This window comes from Amia ocellicauda, unplaced genomic scaffold (assembly GCF_036373705.1).
Source record: "Amia ocellicauda isolate fAmiCal2 unplaced genomic scaffold, fAmiCal2.hap1 HAP1_SCAFFOLD_252, whole genome shotgun sequence".
In the NCBI taxonomy this organism is placed as follows: Eukaryota; Metazoa; Chordata; class Actinopteri; order Amiiformes; family Amiidae; genus Amia; species Amia ocellicauda.
In genome coordinates, this window is record NW_027102815.1 from 1 (window position 1) to 12332 (window position 12332).

Below are 12332 nucleotides of genomic sequence, written 5' to 3' on the forward strand. Positions count from 1 at the left end.
AGTTTCAAGATGCCTCTTGTGAAAAATGGTTGTGAGAACCTGAACCTGAACACAGGGCTGATGGAAATTTAGAAGTACGGTAATCAATCCTTTGTTTTGCTTTTTACACTAAGCCAGGTGAGGAACACTGCAGTTGACATTTTACTGTAGTTTTGTTCTTTTTTGTAGCTAATTATTGTTGCATGGATTCAAAGAAACCTATGGTGTGATTTGATTGTATTGTATTGTATTGTATTTCAGATTTTGTTCAATGATTCCACTGTGTCTGTAGTATTCTCTCTACTAGTCCTTTTACAGTGATGTATTTATGTGTAGTACCATAATGAAACATGTATCACATATTTTGTACTACAATATTTAATGATTGTACGAACAACTACACAGTGAAACTATCGGTATCTTCTGTTTTACTATGTTACTATGGTATTTCATGATAAATGAGTTATTTGAACCAACAAGTCTGCAAGTGCAAGGTTTCTTTAAAGATATGAATGCACAATGCAATGTCTTGAACATTGGACAGCCTGTGTTACAAGTGATGACCGTTTTGAGTTTTGTGTCTAGAGTTTTGAAAAATGACATCAAGGTTCTGAAATTAGTGACAAAGTGATTGTAAAAAACTGTATATTCATCCTATTTAATGTGCTCTTTTAAAATGTACTTTTCTTTTTTATGTTGCCATTTCTGTTCTACCAATGTTTCAGTTGTTAGCCAAAGATTGACAGAGTACATCTCATACACACAGGCCAGACAGCAAGGATTTCTTTTTGAAATTCAATTAAAAATGCTGCATGAACTCATCAATACGATTAGAGCTCCTGAAAGCAATATAACTAACTCACTCTACAGCATCTCATTAGCAGTGAAAAGAAACCAAGAAAGTTGGGACAGTCGACTGTTTACCACTATGTAACATCACCTTTTCTTTTAATAACACTTATTAAGCACTTGGGCACTGAAGACACCACTTGGTTAAGTTTAGCAAGCGGGATTTTCCCCCATTCATCCATTATGCATTTCCTCAGCTGCGCAACTGCACAGGGCCTTCGTTGTCTTAATTTGCACTAGTGCGCCACACATTCTCAATTTGGAGACAGGTCAGGACTGCAGGCAGGCCATGCTAGCACCCGCACTCTCTGCCTATGCAACCATGCGCTTGAAATCTGGGCAGAATGTGGTTTGGCGTTATCCTGTATGTATGTGTGTGTGTGTGTGTGTCTGTCTCTGTGTGAAAGTTAGTGTGTGTGTCTGTACGTGTGTGTGCCTGTCTCTGTGTGAAAGTGAGTGTGTGTGTGTGTATGTCTCTCTGTGAAAGTGTGTGTGTGTGGGGGTGTGACAGTGTGTGTGAGTGTCTGTCTGTCTGTCTGTCTGTTTGTCTGTCATATAACTCGCACATCTGTGAGGGCACCATTTTTGCAGAAGAGATGTACACATTTTGGAGCAACATATGCTGCCATCCAGACCTCATCTTTTCCAGTGACGTCCCTGCATTTTCAAAAAGATCACATTTTATTACATTTTGTTTATCTGTACTTTATTACATCTTATTGTGATTTATACTTGTAATGTTTCTTTTCCATATATATGTATGTACAGTGGGGGAAAAAAGTATTTGATCCCCTGCTGATTTTGTACGTTTGCCCACTGACAAAGAAATGATCAGTCTATAATTTTAATGGTAGGTGTATTTTAACAGTGAGAGACAGAATAACAGCCAAAAAATCCAGAAAAATGCATTTCAAAAAAGTTATAAATTGATTTGCATGTTAATGAAGGAAATAAGTATTTGATCCCCTATCAATCAGCAAGATTTCTGGCTCCCAGGTGTCTTTCATACTCTGTTGAAGTGCTCCTAATCTCAGCTCGTTACCTGTATAAAAGACACCTGTCCACAGAAGCAATCAATCAATCAGATTCCAAACTCTCCACCATGGCCAAGACCAAAGAGCTGTCCAAGGATGTCAGGGACAAGATTGTAGACCTACACAAGGCTGGAATGGGCTACAAGACCATCACCAAGCAGCTTGGTGAGAAGGTGACAACAGTTGGTGCGATTATTCGCAAATGGAAGAAACACAAAATAACTGTCAGTCTCCCTCAGTCTGGGGCTCCATGCAAGATCTCACCTCGTGGAGTTTCAATGATCATGAGAACGGTGAGGAATCAGCCCAGAACTACATGGGAGGATCTTGTTAATGATCTCAAGGTAGCTGGGACCATAGTCACCAAGAAAACAATTGGTAACACACTATGCCATGAAGGACTGAAATCCTGCAGCGCCCGCAAGGTCCCCCTGCTCAAGAAAGCACATATACAGGCCCGTCTGAAGTTTGCCAATGAACATCTGAATGATTCAGAGGAGAACTGGGTGAAAGTGGTCTCAGATGAGACCAAAATCAAGCTCTTTGCCATCAACTCAACTCGCCGTGTTTGGAGGAGGAGGAATGACCCCAAGAACACCATTCCCACCATCAAACATGGAGGTGGAAACATTATGCTTTGGGGCTGTTTGTCTGCTAAGGGGACAGGACAACTGCACCGCATCAAAGGGACGATGGACGGGGCCATGTACCGTCAAATCATGGGTGAGAACCTCCTTCCCTAAGCCAGGGCATTGAAAATGGGTCAAATACTTATTTCCCTCATTAACATGCAAATCAATTTATAACTTTTTTGAAATGCATTTTTCTGGATTTTCTTGTTGTTATTCTGTCTCTCACTGCTAAAATACACCTACCATTAAAATTATAGACTGATCATTTCTTTGTCAGTGGGCAAACGTACAAAATCAGCAGGGGATCAAATACTTTTTTCCCCCACTGTACATACATATATATGGAAAAGAAACATTACAAGTATAAATCACAATAAGATGTAATAAAGTACAGATAAACAAAATGTAATAAAATGTGATCTTTTTGAAAATGCAGGGACGTCACTGGAAAAGATGAGGTCTGGATGGCAGCATATGTTGCTCCAAAATGTGTACATCTCTTCTGCAAAAATGGTGCCCTCACAGATGTGCGAGTTATATGACAGACAACAAGACAGACAGACAGACAGACACTCACACACACTGTCACACCCCCACACACACACACTTTCACAGAGAGACATACACACACACACACTCACTTTCACACAGAGACAGGCACACACACGTACAGACACACACACTAACTTTCACACAGAGACAGACACACACACACACACATACATACATACATACATATGGAAAAGAAACAATACATTTATAAATCACAATAAGATGTAATAAAGTACAGAAAAACTAAATGTAAGAAAATGTGATCTTTAATACACACAAATATGTATGGCTGGTCGGATGCGTCTTGGACTCGGGTTCCTCTTCATTACGTATAACGCTTTTGCCTTTTGCTAAAGCTTTCCGTGGAGGGGATCGTGGGTGAGTTTGTACCATTTTTGGGAGGCTCTGCCTTGTTGGGGCGGAGCTGTGATCCAGGTGAACAGCAGATCGGGCATAGGTGGGCATGTGGGCGGAGGAGGAAGGCCGGTCAAGCAAATAAGCTTGCTAAGGTACGCAGCAGCAGCAAGCAGCCCCCCCATCCAGCCAGCCAGCCAGTCTGGCTGGCAGTGACTGAGTGGTTGACAGACGGCAAGCAACGGAATGTACATGCTCTGTGATGTCATAGCAGTCAGCTGAGAGAGGCTCGTGATGTCATCGCTGAGCTGGCTGGCTGGCTGGCTCTGTGTGTGTGTGTGTGTGTGTGTGTATCTGTGTCTGTCTGTTTTTCTGTTTGTCAGTCTGTCTGTCTGTCTGTCTCTCTCTCAATTCAATTCATTTGTATTGTCAAAGCAATTGGACATACATACATACATATATATATATATGTAGCGTAAGGTACACTTATAAATTTCAATTAAAGAAGTGAATTCATAGTATCACCTTATCACGAATCCTGGAGTCTTTTAGAACTCAATTTCTGTAATAATTGGACGCAGACACCAATTCCAAAGATATAAATTGTCAAATTTATTTAAAAACAAAGACTAAATGTAGCACTACACTAATTATACAAAAGGGAAAAACTAATTAAAATTCAACTCTAGATCAACAAATCAAAGACAAATCACTTCCGTGACCAAATCAAAGACCATGGGATCACATAGGATAACACACAAATCGTTAAACAAAAAAGGTTATAAACACATTGACTACAATACCGGTTAGTAATTCTAGGAATCACTAAGAAACAGTTGAAAGTGCTAAATTGCAGTTTCAGAAGATGAAAAAAAACTGTAACTGATGGGATATGTAGTACTTTATACTCGAGTGGTCTATGCGATTACACCCTGTTGGTGTTATTAAGAACGCCAAGTACCAGAATGCAGAGCGGGACTGTTTTTTGTGCCGTGACTTGTCGGGGGAAAAACGCGCAGAAAAAACGGATGAGAAGGTGAAGGTAGTATGGCGGTGATGCACGCGTTGGTGAAGTGGGAAAGCGGGGTCGACAAAGACTCTTACAGCGTGATTCCCACTGCTTGCTTTCGCAATTTTGATTTATTCAGCATTGCTGATGATGACGAAGAGACGACTCGAAACTTCAGAGCAGAGTGGAGAGACAATGAACAAACCTCCAAAAGGTGGATGGCCTGTCCATGAAGCGCAGATCATTATGACTGGTAAAAATGTTTATTTAAAAAAAAAAAACATTAAAGTCTTTACATGCTATTTGATATATACAATCACAGTATATTTGAAATGAATGTTTAAGTTATTAATGTGTTGTACTTCTAACATACTCTTATAACATGGTAGGTGGTGGTGAGGGCACTAAAAACTCGTCATACTTGACTGGCATTTGTAAGAACGATTTATTGTGTGTTGTGCTTTACAATAAAATCCCCCAAATCACAAAATAAATTAAACCAGATATAATTTAACTTCAGTTTTGATTCAGTGTTGGCTGTTCATCTTAATTTGTATGGTCAAAGCACAGTATTTTTATGACAAATAAATATAATCCCCAAATATCTGTGGACATAATGCAGGGTTTTATTTATTTTATTTTTATTTTAGGAAAAGAAGGTGAACTAAGAAGAAAACTTAATGACCTAACAAAAATGCCCTCTCCTAAAATGAAGAGAGTACCTAAAACAAACAAAAAACTTCAAATTTCAGATGATAGTGACCTTGATGAACCACAGTTACCGGTGAGATAATTACTGCAAATATTAAATAAATGTATTGCAGGATTGTTTTTTTTTAATCATTTTCATATATATATATATATATATATATATATATATATATATATATATATAATTTCATTTTAAACTCTTTTTCTCTCTGAATACAGCACAAAATAAGAAAGAAAACCGATGGAGCTTCAAGAATTAGATCCCATCACATTCTACAGACATTTAAAGAGTCCAGTGAAGTTGAGCTACAGCAAAAAGTTAAGCAGCTCGAAAAGGAAAACACAAGACTTAAAAATGAAAACCAATGTCTTCGAAACCGTATGGTTGATGGTAAGTTTTTTTATTTATAGCAAATAATTCCTTACCTTGATAAATGTTATTCTTAAGTAATTTAGATTCCAGAGTAATGTATTATAGTTGATCATACTGAAGTAATCTAGAACCACAATACAGACTCGTAATGTGCACTGTCTAATAGTTTAATAATACTGATTATTAAATAAAGTTTTTCAACATAACTTCATAATCCTACATTAATGACTATATGCATTACATTAGACCTGGTAATTGTTGTATTTTATCTTTTTTATTTTTTTCGTAGCTAATGTTAATGACCCACAAAAAGGTCAGTTTGCCAATAACATAGAGCAAGTCTCTCAAGTATAATTGCAGGCATTGATGGTTTTGTTTTCACTTTGTATTAAATATATTACTAGAAATGATTATCAATCAATTTTGGACAATCTGAAAAAAATTGTAACAAAAGCCACATTTATCAGCAATGAAGACAAAAGTGTGTCACCATCAAGTGGTTCTGACAGCCCCACAGCAAATTGTTCTGAATCTGACAAAGAATCACCAAAACAGGTGTAACACTCTTGGTCTACAATATTACAAAGACAAGGTAAAAATATATATATTGAAAACAAATATTGGTTGTAAACAATCTAATGATGCTACATTATCAGGTATATTCATAGTTATAGTTGATAATAAGAATGTAATTGAATTATGGGTGTCACAGATTCACTGACTTTATTATGTCTGTAAATTAATAAACTTAGAATTGAGACATACTGTGGTCTTTAATAACACATTTCTGTAACAAAATCACAGCCTCACTGATAATGTCTGAGTATTCCACTTAACATAATATAAGAATAGTTTGGGGATAAACTTGTTTTTTATTTACCATTGTCTTTTAGGTGGAAATATTCCCAGGCACTGGAGTTTACATTGACAAACTGTCCTGGATCCTTGCAGAGAGGTGCAGCACGAATACGTCATATGCAAGAACCCTGACGGTTGCTGTCTTTGACTTTCCAACATTACTAAAGAGCAATCTTCGTGGTGGTGGCAGAAAGAGAGATCCAACTTCGGAGACATTAAGATCCTCATTGATGTTATTGAGGATCATATACAGCTGCCTTCGGAAGGACACGACGTGTTTCAGTTGCGGGGCTTTGCAGCCCAGCGGGACCCTCTTAATGCCGGACATCAGCTGCCCGAGCCGGTGCGGATGAACAGAGGGACGTTAGACAGCGTTACCTTCCGGGCAGGAGCAGCGAGCGGCAACACCGGGGTGAAAGTGTCGTCTAACACTGTGCCATTAGCCACTAGCTGATTGAGCAGATCAGTGGTTTTTAAGAAGATAACAATGGCAGCAGACTTGATATTTTCACACCCTGCTACCTCCCCAACCGCTAACACACACTGCTCTAGGGGGCAGAACTGCACCGGAGCGATCTTGACTCCATGGCGTCGGGTCAGTTTTTCTTATCAAAGACGCATTCAGGGGGTCCGACCCCCCGACCCGGGAAGAACTACCGGTACTCCCCCCTCCCCTCCCCTGTTCCCCCACAATAAGAAAAGCACTGAAAACAGAAGACAAAATAAACAAACTGAAAAAAGTAAAGCAACAAAAAAACGCAGCCAAAGGACAGAGCTCTCAGCAGCACTCCCGCTCACTGCAGACCCCTCCCACACACTCCCAGCTGAGAGAGAGAGAGAGAGAGAGTGTTAGTGTCTGTCTGTCTCTCTCTCTCTGTAGATGCATCATAGGGAACATATGTAACAATCTCTCTTTTTGTTTACCAAAAATGAGAATTAATGTATTTCAAGTGGGTGTTGCCTTGGTTGGAAACGTTTTAAGATTATTTATGAAGTGTAAAGTGGATTTGTCTCAGTTCTCTGTAGTTTTCAATGTATGTGCCATTCAGTAGCGTTCATGTTACAGATATGCCCTATGCAGTGGTAGGGTCAATAAAATGTCAGTAAAACTTTATTTTAGCAATTATGGAGGGGAAGAACTGCAAATAGAGGGTCCCCACTAATTATCTAACTTACCAACAACGTTTAAAATTAGGTCTTGCGAAGCTGCCAAATAATGCTGTATAATCGTATGTGTCTTCATACAACGGCTGCTATAGTCTGATAGCTTTGATATATATATATATATATATATATATTTTCTTGTGAACCACAAATGCTATTTGCTTGATTTTTACAGAGTATGTTATAAATACCATTCTTATGAAGCCTGACAAATTGTATGCTGTAATTATGAATATTTTCAAATCATTTGTTTGTTTTTCCTAACATGTTACAAATGTTCCCTATGTGAAAGATGCATTATATCTTAATAATGTCTAAACAATTAAAGATATACAGATTATTATTTTTGGTAAAGTTATAATACATTGCTATTAACTATGTGTGTCAGTAAAAGTTTAAATTTCCTAAAGGATTTTTATTGATCTTGCAAAATAAGTGTTTAGGGAACATTTGTAACATAGAGGTGGGTTAGCCACCGAGTAAGGGCAGCGGCTCCGGCTCCAGCACCATCACCATGTCGCTGGAAAAGCACTAAGTGAGCTCACAGTGAGCTCAGTGTAATGTCTGCTCTGGTGAGCTCACAGTGTGACCTAGTCGTGAGTTCACGTCTTCACTGGGTAGTCCTTGACAACTTAATTGACTCAAATCTTGGGCTTAATTGGTCAAAATGACCATTGGTTGAAGGTACTCAGGGACTGATGTGTAGAGAGACTTATTAAACCTGCAGGATTGTGGTTTTCCCAGATCAGAATTAACCAGATCACCACAAAGGAACATGGTAGGTGCTATTGCAACACACATTACACAAATACATTGAAATCCAAGTTTGCAGTGGTCCTTGGGCCATTGTGTGGTGATCCAGATCACTTCAGCAGGAATTTTGCAGCGGTCTGGACTACCTCTCTCTCTCTCTCTCTCTCAATTCAGTGCATTTGTATTGTCAAAGCAATTGGACATGCATACATACATACATACGTCTGATGAGTCTCGATTTCAGAGTCAGAATTTGGTGTATACAGAATGAGAACATGGATCCATCATGCCTTGTTACCACTGTGCAGGCTGGTGGTGGTGGTGTAATGGTGTGGGGGATGTTTTCTTGGCACACTTTAGGCCCCTTAGTGCCAATCGGGCATCGTTTAAATGCCACGGCCCATTGTTTCTGACCATGTCCATCCCTTTATGACCACCATGTACCCGTCCTCTGATGGCTACTTCCAGCAGGATAATGCACCATGTCACAAAGGTCGAATCATTTCAAATTGGTTTCTTGAACATGACAATGAGTTCACTGTACTAAACTGGCAACCACAGTCACCAGATCTCAACCCAATAGAGCATCTTTGGGATGTGGTGTGTAGCGTTATGTTGGGTGTATTTGGATAAGAGTATTTGGGCTCTGAGCTGAAGCACGGATCTAAAGAAGACCTCTCCCCCCCAAAGTTATCAGATTTCCTTAGCTCATCAGCTTGGAACTGGTTTGCATCAAAGTGACAGTTTTGGGGAGGATGGCACCGAGAAGAGGCCAAATAGTTTGTTATTCTGCTATGAGATGTCTGGAGAAAGGGGCCTGTTGGTGATAAAAACTCTTTGAAGTGGATGAGAGCTGAAATCCCGACATAGAGCTACGAACCCAGGCCAACCGGCATTTCCAAAAGATGGCATGGATTGACATCAGTCATAAATCAAGCCCCCCTCCAATAGGACACTGGGGGCTGAAACCGAAATCCAATCTCAAGAACTCAGGAACCAATCACCTATTGATCTGACAGACTATAAAGGACAAACACGGCCTTTCTTTCTCTCTCTCTCTCACCTGAACCAGTAACTCGCTGCCACAGCATAACCTGTAGCTCTGTTGCCAGAACCGGAATCAGAAACCAACCAAGTCTTTGCCGGCAACAGAAGAGTTAAACTGGGAGAAGGAGATTGAGCCGTACGAAGAATTCTTTTAAAGGACTTTATTAAATAAAGAACTTTACAGACTGCACTGCCCGCCTGTGCCCACCTGATCAGTGGAGTTTTACAGCTGGACAATTGACTAAGTTGACTGAATACGAAAGTGTCAGTCATTTAAATAGCTATTTGAGTCTTAAGAAACTTGACCCTTGGAACAAACAGGGCCCTGCTTTCCTCAAAGACTTCATCTTCAAGTAACTACGGTGGAACCCCAGCTTACAAAGAAGATTTTGTGCACAACCTTGGAGCCTTCAAACCAGTGGAAAATCTGTTTGGAAACGACTCTACTTTCGCGAAACCCCAACTTCCAGGTGCATCGACTGAGTGGAAGTTCTTGGACAAAGCCGAACCGGACTGCCTTTGTTCCAACCACACGGAACTCGTGCCGTGTGCTGTTATCTGAGCCGGAAGCCAGAGAGGCCTATCTGCGACGAAGTTCACATAAGTTTAACAGTTTGGAGTTCATGATTCATGACATTTGAGAAATCAATTAGAAATGTTAATCTGTGATTCATAACTCTAGAATGTGTAATATCATTTAGTTTTCTTAAATATAAATGTGTGTTGCATTAAACTGTTTTGTTGATAATTTTAGAAATAAAATCTGTCAACGCCGAGAAATATCTTCTCATTCCTGTTTTACTGTTTATTCTGAAATTGACACAAGTTAATAGACATTAGATTAGTGGTGGCCCTGCCTATCCTTAATCATTGAATAATAATCAGTTAAGGGAAATTGTGGTAACAAGTAATGATAGGATCTTTCTTGGCACCTAAACGTAAATGAGACTGATATATATATATATATATATATATATATATATATATATATATATATATATATATATAATGAGAAGTTACCTGACATAAATACTAACCTGCGTAGTTATTTAATGTGTGACTAATAATACTAACGAGAGACTCACCTTCGTCTTACTAACCGGTATTGTAGTCAATGTGTTTATAACCTTTTTTGTTTAACGATTTGTGTGTTATCATATGCGATCCCATGGTCTTTGATTTGGTCACGGAAGTGATTTGTCTTTGATTTGTTGATCTAGAGTTGAATTTTAATTAGTTTTTCCCTTTTGTATAATTAGTGTAGTGCTACATTTAGTCTTTGTTTTGAATAAATTTGACAATTTATATCTTTGGAAATGGTGTCTGCGTCAAATTATTACAGAAATTGAGTTCTACAAGATTCCAGGATTCGTGATAAGGTGATACTATAAATACACTTCTATAATTGAAATTTATAAGTGTACCTTACGCTACATAATTGGTGCCCCGTGAGAGGAATCTTAGACTGAAAAGAACTAAGTTCTGTAATAGTTATTGGAGAGCTTTGTCCAGAAATCCAGATTCCAAAGGTTAGTAACAAGAAAACTTTTGTAGGCACGATACACTGTTTGTACTCTAGGGGACGCTCTAGAATTGCCCACGTGGTATGTGTATTTTTCTTTTTTTTTTTTTTTTTGCTGGAAGTTCTGTCAATACCCTCCAGCCTTTAAGAGACATCATGCAGCCAGGCCTCTTGGCTTGCGGCCACACCGTTCTGAACGCGCCCGATTTCATCAGATCTCGGAAGCTAAATGGAGCAGCGCCTGATCAGTACTTGGATGGGAGACCTCCTGGAAATACCAGGTACTGCAAGCTTTTTACGTCTCCTGGGTAACTTCATCGTAGATCTTAATACTCTCATTCTGTCTGGAGGAGATATAATTGATGAAATGTACACGTACCCGGCTACTTTCAACACCCTTTGCTGCACTGATATTTTTTCCTCCATTTTTCTTTTTCTTTTTTCTTTTTTCTGGAAGTTCCGTCAATATCCGCCAGCCTTTAAGAGACATCATGCAACCAGGCCTCTCGGCTTGCGGACACACAGTCCTGAACGCGCCCGATCTCGTCAGATCTCGGAAACTAAACGGGGCAGGACCTGGTCAGTACTTGGATGGGAGATCTCCAGGAAATACCAGGTGCTGCCAGCTTTTTACGTCTCCTGGGGAACTTCATCGTAGCTCTTAATACTCTCTTTCTGTCTGGAGAAGATATAATTGAAGAATTGTACACGTACCCGGCTACTTTCAACACCCTTTGCTGCACTGGTATTTTTCCCTCTATTTTTCTTTTTTTTTTTGCTGGAAGTTCCGTCAATACCCGCCAGCCTTTAAGAGACATCATGCAGCCAGGCCTCTTGGCTTGCGGCCACACCATCCTGAACGCGACCGATCTCGTCAGATCTCGGAAGCTAAACGGGGCAGGACCTGGTCAGTACTTGAATGTGAGACCTCCTGGAAATACCTGGTGCTGCAAGCTTTTACGTCTCCTGGGTAACTTCATCGTAGCTCTTAATACTCTCTTTCTGTCTGAAGGAGATATAATTGAAGTATTATTCACATACCCGGCTTCTTTCAACACCCTTTGCTGCACTGGTATTTTTCCCTTCATTTTTCTTTTTTTTTTTTTGTTGGAAGTTCCATCAATACCCGCCAGCCTTTAAGAGATATCATGCAGCCAGCCCTCTTGGCTTGCGTCCACACCGTCCTGAACGCGCCCGATCTCGACAGATCTCGGAAGCTAAACGGGGCAGGGCCTGGTCAGTACTTTGATGGGTGATCTCCTGGAAATACCAGGTGCTGCCAGCTTTTTACGTCTCCTGGGAAACTTCATCGTAGCTCTTAATACTCTCTTTCTGTCTGGAGGTGTTATAATTTAGGAATTGTACACGTACCCGGCTACTATCAACAGCCTTTGCTGCACTGATATTTTTCCCTCCATTTTTCTTTATTTTTATTTTTTTTTGCTGGAAGTTCCGTCAATACCCGCCAGCCTTTAAGAGACATCATGCAGCCAGG

The 12332-nt window shown here is 39.8% G+C and overlaps 1 non-coding gene and 4 pseudogenes across 1 annotated transcript; all 5 read left to right on the forward strand.

Annotated features, from left to right (window-relative positions):
- The first annotated feature begins 3352 nt into the window (after positions 1-3352).
- On the forward strand, positions 3353-3467 carry LOC136726377 (U5 spliceosomal RNA). Its single transcript, XR_010808173.1, has one exon. It is a non-coding gene; the product is annotated as a U5 spliceosomal RNA (small nuclear RNA).
- Positions 3468-11011: 7544 nt separating this feature from the next.
- LOC136726383 (uncharacterized) lies at positions 11012-11130 on the forward strand (annotated as a pseudogene).
- Positions 11131-11346: 216 nt separating this feature from the next.
- LOC136726376 (uncharacterized) lies at positions 11347-11465 on the forward strand (annotated as a pseudogene).
- Positions 11466-11674: 209 nt separating this feature from the next.
- On the forward strand, positions 11675-11793 carry LOC136726381 (uncharacterized; annotated as a pseudogene).
- Positions 11794-12003: 210 nt separating this feature from the next.
- LOC136726382 (uncharacterized) lies at positions 12004-12122 on the forward strand (annotated as a pseudogene).
- Positions 12123-12332: the final 210 nt, after the last annotated feature.